We start from the raw sequence: 14,321 nt of genomic DNA on the forward strand, positions 1-14,321 counted from the left end.
ACCAGCCTCAACAACCTAAAACTAATCCCTAACACCAACCCCTTAACCCTGACTGTATCCTAACTCTAGCCCTAACCCTAACTGTAGTTGTAGATTGAGCTAGCCTTTGGGTTAGTCTTGACTCTAACTCTAACCCTAGGAATAAAGTTAACCCTGACCTAGCCTATAACCCTGGCCATAACACCAGTCTTAACCCTATTCCTGTACCTAACAGGAACACCACTGTGGTTATGCTCTGATTCTAATATTAACACTAGGCTTAGCACAAACCTAAATCACTAACCCTAGACTCAGCTCACACTGTAACCTGTGAGCATCGTCCCTAAACTTAACTCTAACCCTACCCACAACTCCAACTGTAATCTTAAACATAGACAAGTCTATCCTTGCATAATCCTAATCCCTAAATGTGGCCATAGGCTAGCCCAAACCCTAACTTTTCTTTTGTAACCCGGATCTGAACACTAGCCCTGGCCTTTACCATCACCCTAACCTAACTCATGTCCAAACCCTACCTGGACTTTAATCCCACATCTACACCTAGTTCCAGCCCTAAAAAAAAATAACTCCAATCTTTCCCTAGTCTAGGACTGACCCAAACTCTGTCTGATATAACCCTATCCTAGGCCATAGTCCCTAATTAATACATAGTGTATGTCAAAAAGGGATCTTTAGCCAGTGAAAACAAAACTTTGTCAGAAAAAAATTTCAGTTGAGGAATGTATTAGTAACTCCTTGTGTTCATGTGCTAAATACCCATCAAAAGCAACTTAAGGTTTATTTTGGGGCCACAGTTCAAAGGTCTAGTCTATCACAGTGGGGAAGTCATGGCAGCACGAAGGAAGCCAAGAATCATGGCTGCTGCTGCTCATCTCTTTCTCCGTTTTATCCAGTCCAGGACCCCAGATCATGGAAAGGTGACACCTACAGTTAATCTGAGTCTTTCCCTTTTCAGTTAATTTAGTCTGAACCAGTGATTCTCAACTTTCCTAATGCTGTGACCCTTTAATACAGTTCCTCATGTTGTGACCCCAACCATAAAATTATTTTCCTTGCTAGGAGATGAGAGGGGGGGTGGGGAACATGGAGGTGGATGTTCACGTGTCTCCACCAGTCAAATATAGTTGATATATCTAGGTTGGGTATTGGGTTACACTTCTGATTGTGTGGGCATCTTGTTATTGAGCATTACCAAACTTATAAAGCCTTTGATTAACATTAAAAAAATTGTATAAAAGCAAAAAGGAGGAGGGGGGTTGGAATAGGGGTTCTCTAGGGAGGGGAAATGGGGAAAGGGGATGGCAGCTGAAATGTAAATAAAATATCCAATAAAAATAAATAAATAAAATTATTTTCCTTAACACTTCATAACTATAATTTTGCTGTTAGGAATTCTAGTGTAAATATCTGTTAGGAAGGATATCTGGTATGGGACTCCTGTGAAAGTGTTGTTCGTCCCCCAAAGGGGACATGACTCAGGTTGAGAACCACTGATTAGACAATCCTTCATGGGCATGCCTAAGCCTTGTGTCCTAGGTAATTGTAAATCCTGTCAAGTTGACAATATTAACTAACACAACTCCACTTCTTATCAGTTCAACAACCTAATACATTTTAAGCTCCTTCTTCCCTGTTCAATTATTTTGACCAGGCTGACCTTGAACTCAGTGATCCACTTGTCTCTGCCTCCTGAGTGCTGGGATTAAAGCTGTGTCCACCATTGCTCTGAAAATCTTTTTTTTTTTTTTCAAGATTTTATTTATTTAATGTATATGAGTACACTGAAGCTGTCTTCAGATACACCAGAATCTGTTACAGATGGTTGTGAGCCACTATGTGGTTGCTGGGAATTGAACTCAGGACCTCTGGAAGAGCAGACGGTGCTCTTAACCACTGAGCCATCTCTCCAGCCCTTTTTGGTTTTTCGAGACAGGGTTTCTCTGTATAGCCTTGGCTGACCTGGAACTCACTCTGTAGACCACACTGGCCTCGAACTCAGAAATCCGCCTGCCTCTGCCTCCCAAGTGCTGGGATTAAAGGAGTGCACCACCACAGCCCAGTTAAAATCTTTCTTTTTAATTAAAAGCATTATATAATATATTCTGATCATACTTTTTCCTTCCCCCAACTCATCCCGGATCTTTCCTACCCCTCCTCAACTCCATGCCTTTTCTTTCTCTATTTAGAAAACAGCTCCCCTGCCGGGCAGTGGTGGCCTTTAATCCCAGCACTTGGGAGGCAGAGGCAGGCGGATTTCTGAGTTTGAGGCCAGCCTGGTCTACAGAGAGTTCCAGGACAGCCAGGGCTACACAGAGAAACCCTGTCTTGAAAAACCAAAAACAAGAAAAAAAAAAAAAAAAAAAAAAAAGAGAGAGAGAGAGAAAGAGAAAAGAAAAAAAAGAAAAGAAAACTGCTGCTCCCCATTCCCTGCCTCAGTTGGGCTGCACAGTGGAGCTGGCTCTGGAAGTAAGTGTGCCTGTGAGCTGGCCCTGTCCCCTGCCTGTGAGCTTTGGGTAGACTAGCTGGGCCAGTTCTGGAGAGATCATCCTGGTGGTGTAGTTGAATGAGATCCAGTGGCCAGATCAGCTCAACTACCACCCAGGCCCAGATCCTTGGCTTTGACTTGGCCCACCCCAATATCTACACCATGTGTGAACTGTTGGAGCATGTGAAAGGGCAGGTCCTGCTGGTCCGATGCTGCAGGGTCTCCATGACACAGGGCAACAACAAGATAACTGGGAGGAGTCCCAGTGAAGATCCAGTATTGATAGTATCACAGAAGACAGAGCCCTGTAACCAGACCAATGACTCATTGCAGTAAACATTTGCAAATGAAGATGTGTGGACACACTGTGGGACATATTGCAAGGCACTACAGCTTCTACAACGAGATATTGTATATACTTTGTTTTGTTTATTTTTGTTGTTTTCATTTTCTTTTGCTGAGGAAGGTTGCCAGGGCAGAGGGTGGATATGAGGGGATGGATAGGACTGGGGTGCATGATACGAAATTCATAAAGAATCAAAAAGTTAGGGAAAAAAAGATATTTAAAAAACAGGCACCTTCCTAGAAAAACATAAACAAAAACCAAAACACCACCACCACCACCACCAACAACAAAATCCTTAAAAGAAACACACACAGACACACCACTAAGCCATAATATACAAGCAAAATACCAGCAAGGTAAAAAAAAATGCTTAAACAAAGCAATATGAGAAAAGGTTTTTAAAGATAGTTTGTTTTGTGTTGGCTATCTACTGTTGGGTATGGGGCCTACCCTTAACTGTGGTCTATATATCCAGTGAGACTCCATAGGAGAAAACTAGTTTTTCTTTTGTAATCAAGTGCCAGTTGCAGATACCTTTTTGGTTAAGAGTGAGAGCCCATGTCCACTGCCCCCTCTCAGCTGTGGGACCCCATCTGGCTTGAACCTGTGCAGCCATGTTCGAGGTGCCACAGTCTTTGTGGGTTCATTTGTGCTTTGCTCCTGTTCTGTCCAGAGGGGACTGTTTTCTAGGAGTCATCCAGCTCTTTTTGGCAGGTTTTTTGTTTTTTGTTTTTTTGTTTTTTTGCCTTCTCGTTCATATCTTCCCTGACTGGGGAGAGAGGTTTCATGAAGATACTCCCTTTAGGACTGAGTTTTCCAGAGTCTCTCATTCTCTGCATATTGTCCAGTTGTGGGTCCCTCTGTAAGTTCCCGTTTATTAAGGGAGGAAGCTTCTCTGATGATGACTGAGCATGGCATTGATCTGTGGATGTGACACCACCAGGAGTCATTGCTAATTCTTCTAGCAGAACAGTAGTAGTTCGTTCTCCTTCAGGCCCATGGCCTGTCCAGTCTCAGGCTCGACACCTGAGCAGTGTCTGCGTGAGTTCCAGCTCATGGAGTGGGCCTTAAATCCGATCAGAGTGGTTGGTTACTTCCACAATCCTTGTGCCACTATTGCACCAGCATGTTTGCAGGCAGGCCACTGTTGTAGATGGCAGTTCGTAGCCAGTTGATGTTTAAGTTTCTCTTCTGGTGGTGTGCGGAGTACATTTCAGTTCCACGAGACTAGTCAGTAGGGGTGAAGGCTCCAGGTCGGCACCAGCTTGATTTCTCTGTATTCACTGAGGTTGAGTTCATCTTCAGCAATAGAGCCTTCCTATCAGTTTATGCAGAGTAACTGGTAACCTTGGCTTTCTTAGCCTTAGATGTTTGGGGGGTTACATGGAGCCCCGATGCCTAACGACTCTGTTAGATGTAAAAGCTGCCATTTGGTACTCTACTTTGGGGAAAGGGTCTTTCCAGATGAGACCAACAGTCAACCTGAAGCATGAATTTAGTTATGCAGTGCCCCAAATGATCATTTTCCTTTTCATCCTCTGGCATCTCCTACAACCATTCACAACACCATTTGTATAGTTACATTGATTTTTTTTTTTTTTTTTTTTTTAAAGATCCCATCCTTAAATGGACCCTGGTATAGTTTATGCTGGTAATCTCAAGATTCAGGAATTTGAGGCAGCCTAAACTACATAGTGACTGTGTCCTAACCCATGGTTTACCCTCCAGATTCTAGCATGCTTAGGTAAGTGTGAAATGAAAACAAGTTTAAAAACAACAAAACAAACACGTAGTTCATGCTGGCCTTAAACTTGTGGCCTTTTTGTCTCCATCTCCAAAGTACTAGGACTATGGTAAGCATGCATGTCTGGCTGAGACGAAACATTTAACAGTGCTGCCTTATTGGCCCCTTCCTTCCCAACGAGAGTAAGAGTCTCTCTCTTTCTCCCCCCCCTCCCCTCCCTTTCTGTGTAGCTGGTCTTTGCTACCTTGTGGGTTCTTTTTACTCAGCCTTTCCTCCCTCTTACATTTATGCATTCTCTGAAAAGTTCCCAGAAATTCAAACATCACACAATCACAGAAATTATCTGTAGTTGGCAAAACCTTACTTCTATTAAAGCACAAAGCAAATTATGGTCAGGTGCTTCAGACAGTCCAAAGCAGCCCCAATATCCTTACACCTGAGATTAGAATGAAAGTACATTCTTAAAATATTTCTGTTTTTAAAAGAAATCAAAATTCCAGAATTCTCAAATCCCTCCCCCTTCTTCTCCCCTCCCTCTCCCCTCCCCCTCCCCTCCTCTTCCCTTCCCTTCCCTTCCCCTCCCCTTCTCCCTCTCCGCCCCCCCCCGTGTGTGTGTGTGTGTGTGTGTGTGTGTGTGTGTGTGCATTCTCTTCCTCCCCACCCCCTAACCCCAGTCATGTTAGTGTCACTCTCGGTAGACTCAAGTTCTTTTTGATAGGATGAAATGTCTTTTGGGTATGTACCCAGGAGTGGTATAGTTGTGTGTCTTGATGTAGGTTGATTCCTAATTTTCTGAGAAACCACCAAATTGATTTCCAAAGTGGCTGTACGAGTTTGCACTCTCACCAGCAGTGGAGGGGTGTTTCCCTTGCTCCACATGCTCGCTATCCCCTTGCTATCTCTTGAGTTTTTGATCTTGGCCATTTTGATGGGTATAAGACAGAATCTCTTCAGAGTCATCTTGATTGGCATTTCTCTTGTGGCTAAGGATGCTGACCATTTCTTTAAGTGCTCCTCAGCTATTTGAGATTCCTCTCTTGAAAATTCTCCGTTTAAATCTGTACTCCATTTTAATTGGATTATTCTGTTGATGTCTAGAAACATGTGTTCTTTCCATACATGTGTCTCTACTCCCTAGAGTGATCTTGTGGAGTATGCCAGTGATAGAGCCCTCCAGGGTTCCACATAAGGGTACTTGTTTTTTTTTTTAATTTCAGCTTTTAAATTTTCATACAATATATTTTGATCATATTCTTTCCTTTCCATCAACTCTTCCCAGGTTCTGCCCCCACTACCTACCCAACTTCATATTCTGTCTCTTATAAGAAACAAGACAAAAAAAAAAATAAACTTGTTACAAAGGCAAAAGGGCACCCTCCCCTGGGTCTCTGTGCTCATTAGCATCTACTGCAAGAAGAAGCTTCTCCTAGGTGGATCTACAGGTACAGTAGTATGTCATTAGCGTCATCTTAATTGTTTGTCCATTTAGCAGAACAACGGGCTCTTTGCTTCATTAACAGTGTCAGGTGTGAGTTCCATCCCATGGAGAAGTCTTTAAATTCAAATTTTGAAAGTTGTTTCTTAACTACCATAACATTGGTACCAATATTGCAGCAGGATATCATGCAGACAGATCACTGTTGTGGGTCACAGGATTCATAGCTGGTTAAGGTTAAGGATTACTTTTCTCCTCCGATGGTGTGTGTAGAACTTTCTGACAGCATGAACACTGTTCAGTACAGGCCAAACTTCCAGATGAGTACCAGTTTGTATTCTTTATATTCTGTATTGCAGGATATTTGGTCACACTGTGAATCCCGGGATTGTGTTATTTACTGGGGGAAAAAAACCTGTTCCTAGTTGTGGTGTGGCTCAGCATTTGCTACTCACCTTTAATCCCTCCAGCTGGAACACAGACTGCCCTTGGTACACATCTTTAATCCCCAACAGTGAAGGTAAAGTTAGTTTGTAGAAGGAAGCATCCATTTTTGAAAGTGATGTCTAATCAAGTGACAGACAAAGTGATGAATCAGAGAAAGATTTGACAGAATAGTATATGCTCAACTCCCCTGAAAAGAGAAAGGAAAGAGAGGCCTCGTAAGAGAGAGCAGTGCAGAGAGAAAACAGAGGAGGCAGTTACTGGGACAGTTTTACAGAGACAGGTTGCAGAAAGAGAACAAGGTAGACACAGGTGAAGACAGAACAAGCCAGAGAATGAGAATGAGCCAGAAGATTAAAACAGATTGCCAAAGTTAGTATGAGGCCAAGCAGAGCAGTTCAGTCAGATGCTGAGAGAGAAGCCAGGTTGAATTAGTCATCTTGGAGAGGAATTTGAGCCACACCAGCTAGATTGAACTAGCCAGCCAGAGCTCAGAAAGAACTAGAAACAGAGAGCATATTCATCAGCAAGTTGCAGAGGCTGAAAGCATTCTAAGCAGCATTCTAAGCCTAGATTAGATTAGGAAGGCTAGAAGCTTCCAGGTCTAGGCCTAGGTTATCAGATGGAGGTGGTAAGCCTCGGAGACAACAGTTACATCAGGCAAGTAAAAATTACTTTTACAAGTCTATGCCATAAATCTGTTGTCTTTAGCAATAGGGTTTTACTGTCAGGTTGTGGAAGGTTAACTAACAGCTTTGGCAATACTCCATAATGGTTTAGGGTGGGGGGGGGGCTACTATGAGACCCCTTTGGCCAATGACTTAAAAAGATGTAACCCATACCTGGTACTGGGGATTTTATTTAGTAGCATATGATGTCTAGTTGGGGCATTCTCTCCCCCACTAGCCCTGAGTATTGCAGCAGCTGAGGGGTGGTGTAGGCTCCCCTGTTCCCATACCCCTCCCCCAGCCAGCTCACCTGCCTGCTGCTGCTGCTGCTGTTGCTGCTGGGGACATACGTACATTTTAAAAAGTGATACATACATTTGAAAGTGATAGCTATTGAGTGGCAAAGTGATGAGTCAGAGAAAGATTTGAGAGAACAGGATATGCCCAACTCACCGGAGAAGGGAGAGGAAGCTACCGAAGGAACAGTGCAGAGAAGAGGAAGGAGGCAATTTTTAGCAGGAGAGCTTTAAAAAGACAGGTTGAAGAGAGAACAAGCTAGACACAGGCAAAGGCAGAACAAGCCAAAGGCCAAGAGAGAAGCCATATTGAACCAGTCAGCTGGGAGAGGAGTTTGAGCCAGAACAGTTCAGAAGGAGCAAGAAAGGACAAGCACATTCAGTAGTAAGTCCTAGAGGCTGAAAACATTCTAGGCCTAGATAAGATTGTATGGAGGCTAGAAGCTTCCGGGACTAGGCCTAGGTTACCAGCTGAAGCAGTGAGCCTCTGAGAAGACAATTATTACAGGAAAATTAAAGTTACATTTACAAAAAACACACAACAAAATATTAACAGTATGTGTACTGACAACACAGTGCACCATAGAGTACAGACAGTCCATGACTGTGTTTGACTCAGAGCTCTGGCTTGATGCCTATACCCATCTTCTTGAGAAAATCTACAGCTTACTCTTATGCAAGGAAAAGATTAAATCCAAATTTCTAAGTATACTTTCTTCTGAACATATATTGCTTTTGTAGTGTCATAAAGATGAAAAACCCACTGGGACCATCTGTAAAAGTTTTCCCACTTAAAAGTGTCATTTGCAATGAACTTTTAAAGACACAGCAGTAACATGTAATGATTTATTAAACACGTTTTATAATAACACCCAGGCCTTCAATGTGAAGCAACTTGATAAAAGATGTCTCTTTATTCTGCTAATTTCAGTCTGAGTCTTCATCCAGTATCTGCTATGGGCTTGACATCTTCCAAGCAGTTTTCACAGTGTGTGATGCAGTTTCTAGTAGGGGCTCTGTTGTGCTGTGTTCTCAGCACTGGACGGGCTGTACAGCTAAGTTAGTTTGCCGTTTCTATTTTTCTTTACAGAAACTAGAAATTCAATAATCAGTGAAAAGCAAAATGCTCAAGGCAAAAAATAGCATCAATTAAGATTTGAATCTAGCTTGTATCTAATGTATAATTGGGTGTGAATTATTAAATGAAGTTTTAAAATGTAACTGATTAATCAGTATTTGATCAATCATTGCCTTTACATTTTATTAAACCATGTATTTCTAATCATGTTTTGAAACTGGCTGAATGTTTAATTTCCAGAAGGTATTTTAAAGAAAGACTTACTATTTTCATTTGTGTGTATGTATGTGTGTGTGCGCGTGCACATGCACCACGTGTGTAAATGTGCCCACTGAGGCCAGAGGGTGTTGGATCTCTAGGAACTGGAGTTACAGGTGGCTGTGAGCCACCTGATATGGGTGCTGGGAACTGGACCCAAGTCCTCTGTGAGAGCATCTGACCTCTTAGCTGATGAGCCATTTCTCCAGCCCTCTGGAGAGAGTTTAGAGAGGAAGCTTCACAGTAGCCTGGAAACTTGGCACATATGTTTACATTTTGAGACATTGTATTGCTTTTGAAAATCTTGCATATTTTAAATGGTTTTATGAAAAATATTGTTCAGTTCAAATGGTCAGCTTTGAAGATAAACATACAAGTGATTTTATATGGACTGAAAAACTGAAAAGGTTATATTTAGGAATATATACACACACATATATATATACATATATACACATATACATATATATACATAGACACATATATTCATATATACACACACATACACACACACACATATATATAAACACACACACACATGCAGTAACAATTAGTGGAAAAAGAGACCATGAATTTAAAGAAGAGTGTGGAGGAAGGAAAGGGAAGGGAGAAATATCTTATAATCTCAAAAATAAAAACTTAAAATTAAAAATAGTGGAAATGGCAGAGAGAGAGAGAAACACACATACTCGTACACACATGAGGAAAAGAGAGAGAGAAAGAGAGGGAGGGAGAGAGAGAGATGACTCTAGAGCCACTTTCCCACAAAGACAGCTGTGGGAATTAGCAGGGTAGAAATATAAAAAGAGAAAATATTCTCAGTCCTATCAGTTTCCAGAAAGAACGCAATGGTAGATATTGGGGTGGGGGCACCAATAAATGGATTAAGGGCAAGAAGCTCAGCTGGGATATAGTGTGCTTGCACATGAGAGCTAGGTCCTTTCTGGCTGTAACTACAATATCTTACCCGTAAGTTATGGGAAGGAGAGCTTGTTCTGACTCATACAAGGTTCAGTCCATCATGGTGGGGAAGCCATGCAGAGTTCATGGTGGTGGCAGCTTATAGCTGGGGCTTACTTCCTGGCATCAACCAGACGGCTGGGGGTGGGGGGAAGGTGTGCACCTGGAACCCACAAGCCTCAGTCCTGCCGCTGTCAGGCCCGATGTTCAAAGGATTCTAAAACTCTCAGTGTTAGTATTTCGTCTAAACTCCACCTCCCCAGTTACCTGGCAACAGGTAAGAAATATCTGACCGCCGTTGAGAATAGACCACTCCAGACCATGCGGTTCTAAGGGGAAGAAGGTTTATTCAGGAGATGGGGCAAAGGTGGGGAGAAGACGGTGGAAAGAGAAGAGAGGAGAGAAGTAGAGGCCAGCCATGACCACGTGGAGAGAGAGGAAGGGGGGAGGGGACAGAGAGGCAAGAGGGTAAGAGAGTAAGAGGGTGTAAGAGTGGGAGTAAGAGAGAGAGGAGGGGGCAAGCAGCCCCTTTTATAGTGGATCAGGCTACCTGGCTGTTGCCAGGTAACTGTGGAGGTTGAGTTTAGACGGAATACTAACACTCAGAATTGTACTTTTAGATGATGATCAACTGTATAAAGCATTCAAGCCACAACAGACCTGATTTGGTGGTCATTAATGGGCTGGGGGGAGTGGTAGACTTAACTCCCCTTTTGCCATATAGTGCCAAATTTGGTAATTAGGAGTGGTCCCTGAAACTGCATCTCTCCTTCTCTTCAAGAGCTAAGAAGTCCCAGGATGTTCACCAGCTGTGGGGTCTCAGTGTCCCTTGTATGTCTTTAGGGTCTGTGGTTATATGGATGAGAATAGCCCCTATAGGCTCATATTTAAATGTTTGGTTCTCAATCAGTGGACTGCTTGGGAAAGACTAGGAAGTGTGGCCTTGTTGGAGGGTTTGAGATTTCAAAGGCCTATACTGTTGGTTATTCATGTTGACTCCAGTAGAGTCAGGTTTCCCCTGTTAAGTGCACCTCTGGAGGCCAGGCTCTACCCCAAGACTACTCTGTTGCTGGGCCTGGCCCCTGGAGGTGCACAAGTGGTCATCCCCCTTCCCAGGAGCTCCAACAGCTAGACCCAGGCCCCTGAGCGGAGCTGCAATGGTCAGACCCCTCCCCCAAGGAGCTTCAGTGGCTAGGCCCCACTCCTAAGATTTCTCTAAGGGCCATAAAACTACGTGGCCAGGAAAAAAGCCCAAGAGCAGGCCATAAAATCCCACCAATCCCTGATCTTACCCAAAGATCAGGCCACATAAGCCCTGGGATCCCAGGCCATCCTGCCATACCCCCCAACCCCCAACCCTGCACAAAGCCCGTCTTCTGCTCAGTTCTCTGCTGCTTTTTACCCAAGCAAAGGCAGCCACCCTCCCCCGTCTCTTTCCCAACAAATGCCTTATGTGAGGCTTGTTTTACAGTGAATTTATGGTATTCCTTGGCTCCCAAATGCCAGGGTACCTTTCATGCCTTAGCATTAACCCTAACACTGATGCCATGACTGGGATAGGCTCTCCTGGTGCCTGTGCTCCCCCTTGGGGGTCTGAGATGCACTGGAATCCTATCCCTCATCTCCAGGCTATCCACAGCAAACTCACCTTCCAGCTCACCAATCACTCGGCACTTCATCCACCAGCACTGAGGTAAGTTTCCCCTTTGGTAGGTGTAAATGCATTTCTAAATCTGAGGAGGTGACCACTGAGCACCCAGTAGCCCTCTGGTACAATTAGAGGCTTAGATACACCCAGACACAATCTGCGAGGCTATGGCTAGTCCTCTGCACCTGGCTTCATCACTCCACACTTAGAGCTGAAGTTTCTAAGGCCTGCAGTTTCTTTAGGCCCAGCTGGACTATTGTGCCCCTTTCCTGCCCTCTTCTCTTTCCTCCCCTTCAGAGTTACCCATAACCCCACAGGCTCTCTTGTTTTTTCTGACACTTTTCCTGCCCCTTTCCTGTGGATAAGGGCCCCCTCCAAGAGTTCAGTGTTTGTCCTTGTTTTCTGGCTCCTATGAAAGCCATGGTACTAGGTGCTGGGTCTCTCCTTGGACTTAGCCAGGGTAACCTCCAGACCTTCACTGAGTGTGGTGATGACCCTCTGAACAGCTTGGGTCTTTCTCTGGTCCTCCCTGAACTCTGGAGATGCCTGAGTCCTGGAGACGCCCTTCACCACAGGCTGCAGGGACATTTTTCTTCCCTGCCTCCTCTTTCATCCATGGGAACAATGAATGTTTTCCAAACACGTTCATTCTCCCTTGGGATGCCTTTTAGAAAACCTCCAGCTTCTACACCTGCCTCCCGACCTGAATGGCCCTAAACTTGTTTGCCTTTTCAATCAAATTTGGCCTCAATGCCCTTAGATTATCAATCCAAATAGCTGCCTAATGGCCCCTAGATCCCAGTATTATTTGGGACCTTTACAAATACTGTTAGCAATTGGGAAATGAAGATTCCACATTTCCTAAGCTTTCCATTTTCTCTGCTCCAAACCGCTTTCTTTGTTGTTTTGTTTAGACTCTCCCATGTAAAACTCCTGTCTTTTAAGTTACTGTTTATGTAAGATTGTTGCAAAGTAGGAACTGAGAGCTGGATCTAGCAAGAGGAGAAAGCTAAGGAGTAGCCCAGCTATAGAGTATTCACACAGTCCTCGCTGTCTGGTGCATCTCTCAGCTCTTACCTGCACCATCCTCTGTCTATAGCCAGGGCCCAAAGATTTCCAGTCTCTAGGACTTTGTTCTCAGATTACTGGAATCAGTTTTACAGGGATTCAGGTGTCTTTTATGTGTTCTTTTATGTATGTGTGGCATTAGACTGTTGTCCTGTGCTGTCCTACATCAATTAAAAGCTGACTTGGAGGAGTTGTGGCATGGCTTCCCCTCTTCTAAACTCAGGTATGCTTGCTGTCTTAGTCCTTAAGCAGGAAGCCAGCATTAAGCAGGAAGCAGTGTAATGATAGCATCACTCCCTTTTCTTACCCTTGATGGTTTACCAATAATAAACAAAAAAAAGGAGGAATGTTGACTATTCATGCTGACTCAGGGAGGCTTTCCTGCCACACAGACACCCACATTGTAGGCCCCAACCCTGGAGACCTCTGGTGGCCAGGCTCCACGCCCAGACTACTCTAACAGCTAGATCCAACCTCTCAAGGCATACAACCCAACCCAGCCCTCAGAGGCAGGTCCTGTCCCCCTGAGGAGCTCCAATAATCAGGGCTATTCCCCAGACTTCTCTAGGGTCTATAAAGGTGGCTCCTTAATAGCTTAGTAATGGCTGTTTCCAGCCTCTCAAGGAGAAAGAGTGATCAGGTCCCACTCTACAGGAAAAAAAAAAAAAAATCCTATCAATCCTTGAGTTTTCCCCAAGATCAGGCCACATAATCTTTCCAATCCCAGGCCACCCTGGAAAAGCTCCGCCTCTAAAGAAGCCTTATATAATGCCTGTCTTCTGCTTTAATCACTATTGTTCCTCACCAAAGCAAAGGCAGCCACCTTCCCTTCTGTGTCCTTTCCCATAAATGTCTTGTATGAGGTTTGCTTTGCAGTGTGACTATGGTATTTCTTGGCTCTCCACTGCCAAGTTACCTTTCTTCTCTTAGCTGTTACACTTACACATACCAGACCCAGTCTCCCACTCTTTGTCTCTGCTCCCCACACCATGCAGATCAGAAAGTAAGTTCTTAGCTACTGTTCCAACACCATGCCTCCCTGCCTGCTACCATGATTCTTGCCATCTGAAACTAAGTAAACTTCAATTAAATGCTTGCTTTTATAAATTGCGTTGGTCATGGTGTCTCTGTAGTAATAGAACGGTAACTAAAACAGGGTACTCACTGATTTGCCTTTTGTTTGTCACCCTGATTGAGCAGAGGGGACTCTGCTGTGTTATTCCTAGGAATTCAGTATTGTGACACCTCCCTCACCAAAGCAAATGGGAAATACATATTTATTGCAGCTCAGCCAGCTGGTTCATATGTGATTTCCCACCCTGATGTTGGCCAGGTAGAGGGGGAAGAACCATAATTCTCTTTGGTAGAAGGTAGACATTCTGGCAGATGGTAGGGTCTTGCTTTCCTCTACTGCAGAACCATGTAGCTGCAGCAGCTTCCAGAGTTTCTGCCTGTCCTCCATCGGATGCTGTGAATGATGACTCTGGCTTTCTAAGTGTTATTCATCTTCTAGACTTCCCTTTCAGGGATGGGTAAGCACTGATCCCCACTTTCTCTGACTTAGGAGATCTAGTGCTGTGAGGAGACACCATGACCACGGCAACTCTTATAAAAGGCAAACATTTAGCTGGGGATGGCTTACAGTTTCAGAGGTTCAGACCATCATCATCATCCTGGCAGGAAGCATGATGGCACACAGGCAAACATGGCGCTTGAGAGGTAGCTGAGAGCTCTACATCTGGATCAGCAGGCAGCAGTAACAGCATGCAAGCCACACTGGGCCTAACTTGAATGAGACACCTCAACGTCCACCCCAGTGATGTGCTTTCTACAACAAAGTCACACCTCCAACAAGACCACACCACCAGTAGTGCTGCTTCTTATGGGCCAA

Source organism: Arvicanthis niloticus, chromosome 4, assembly GCF_011762505.2.
Source record: "Arvicanthis niloticus isolate mArvNil1 chromosome 4, mArvNil1.pat.X, whole genome shotgun sequence".
In the NCBI taxonomy this organism is placed as follows: Eukaryota; Metazoa; Chordata; class Mammalia; order Rodentia; family Muridae; genus Arvicanthis; species Arvicanthis niloticus.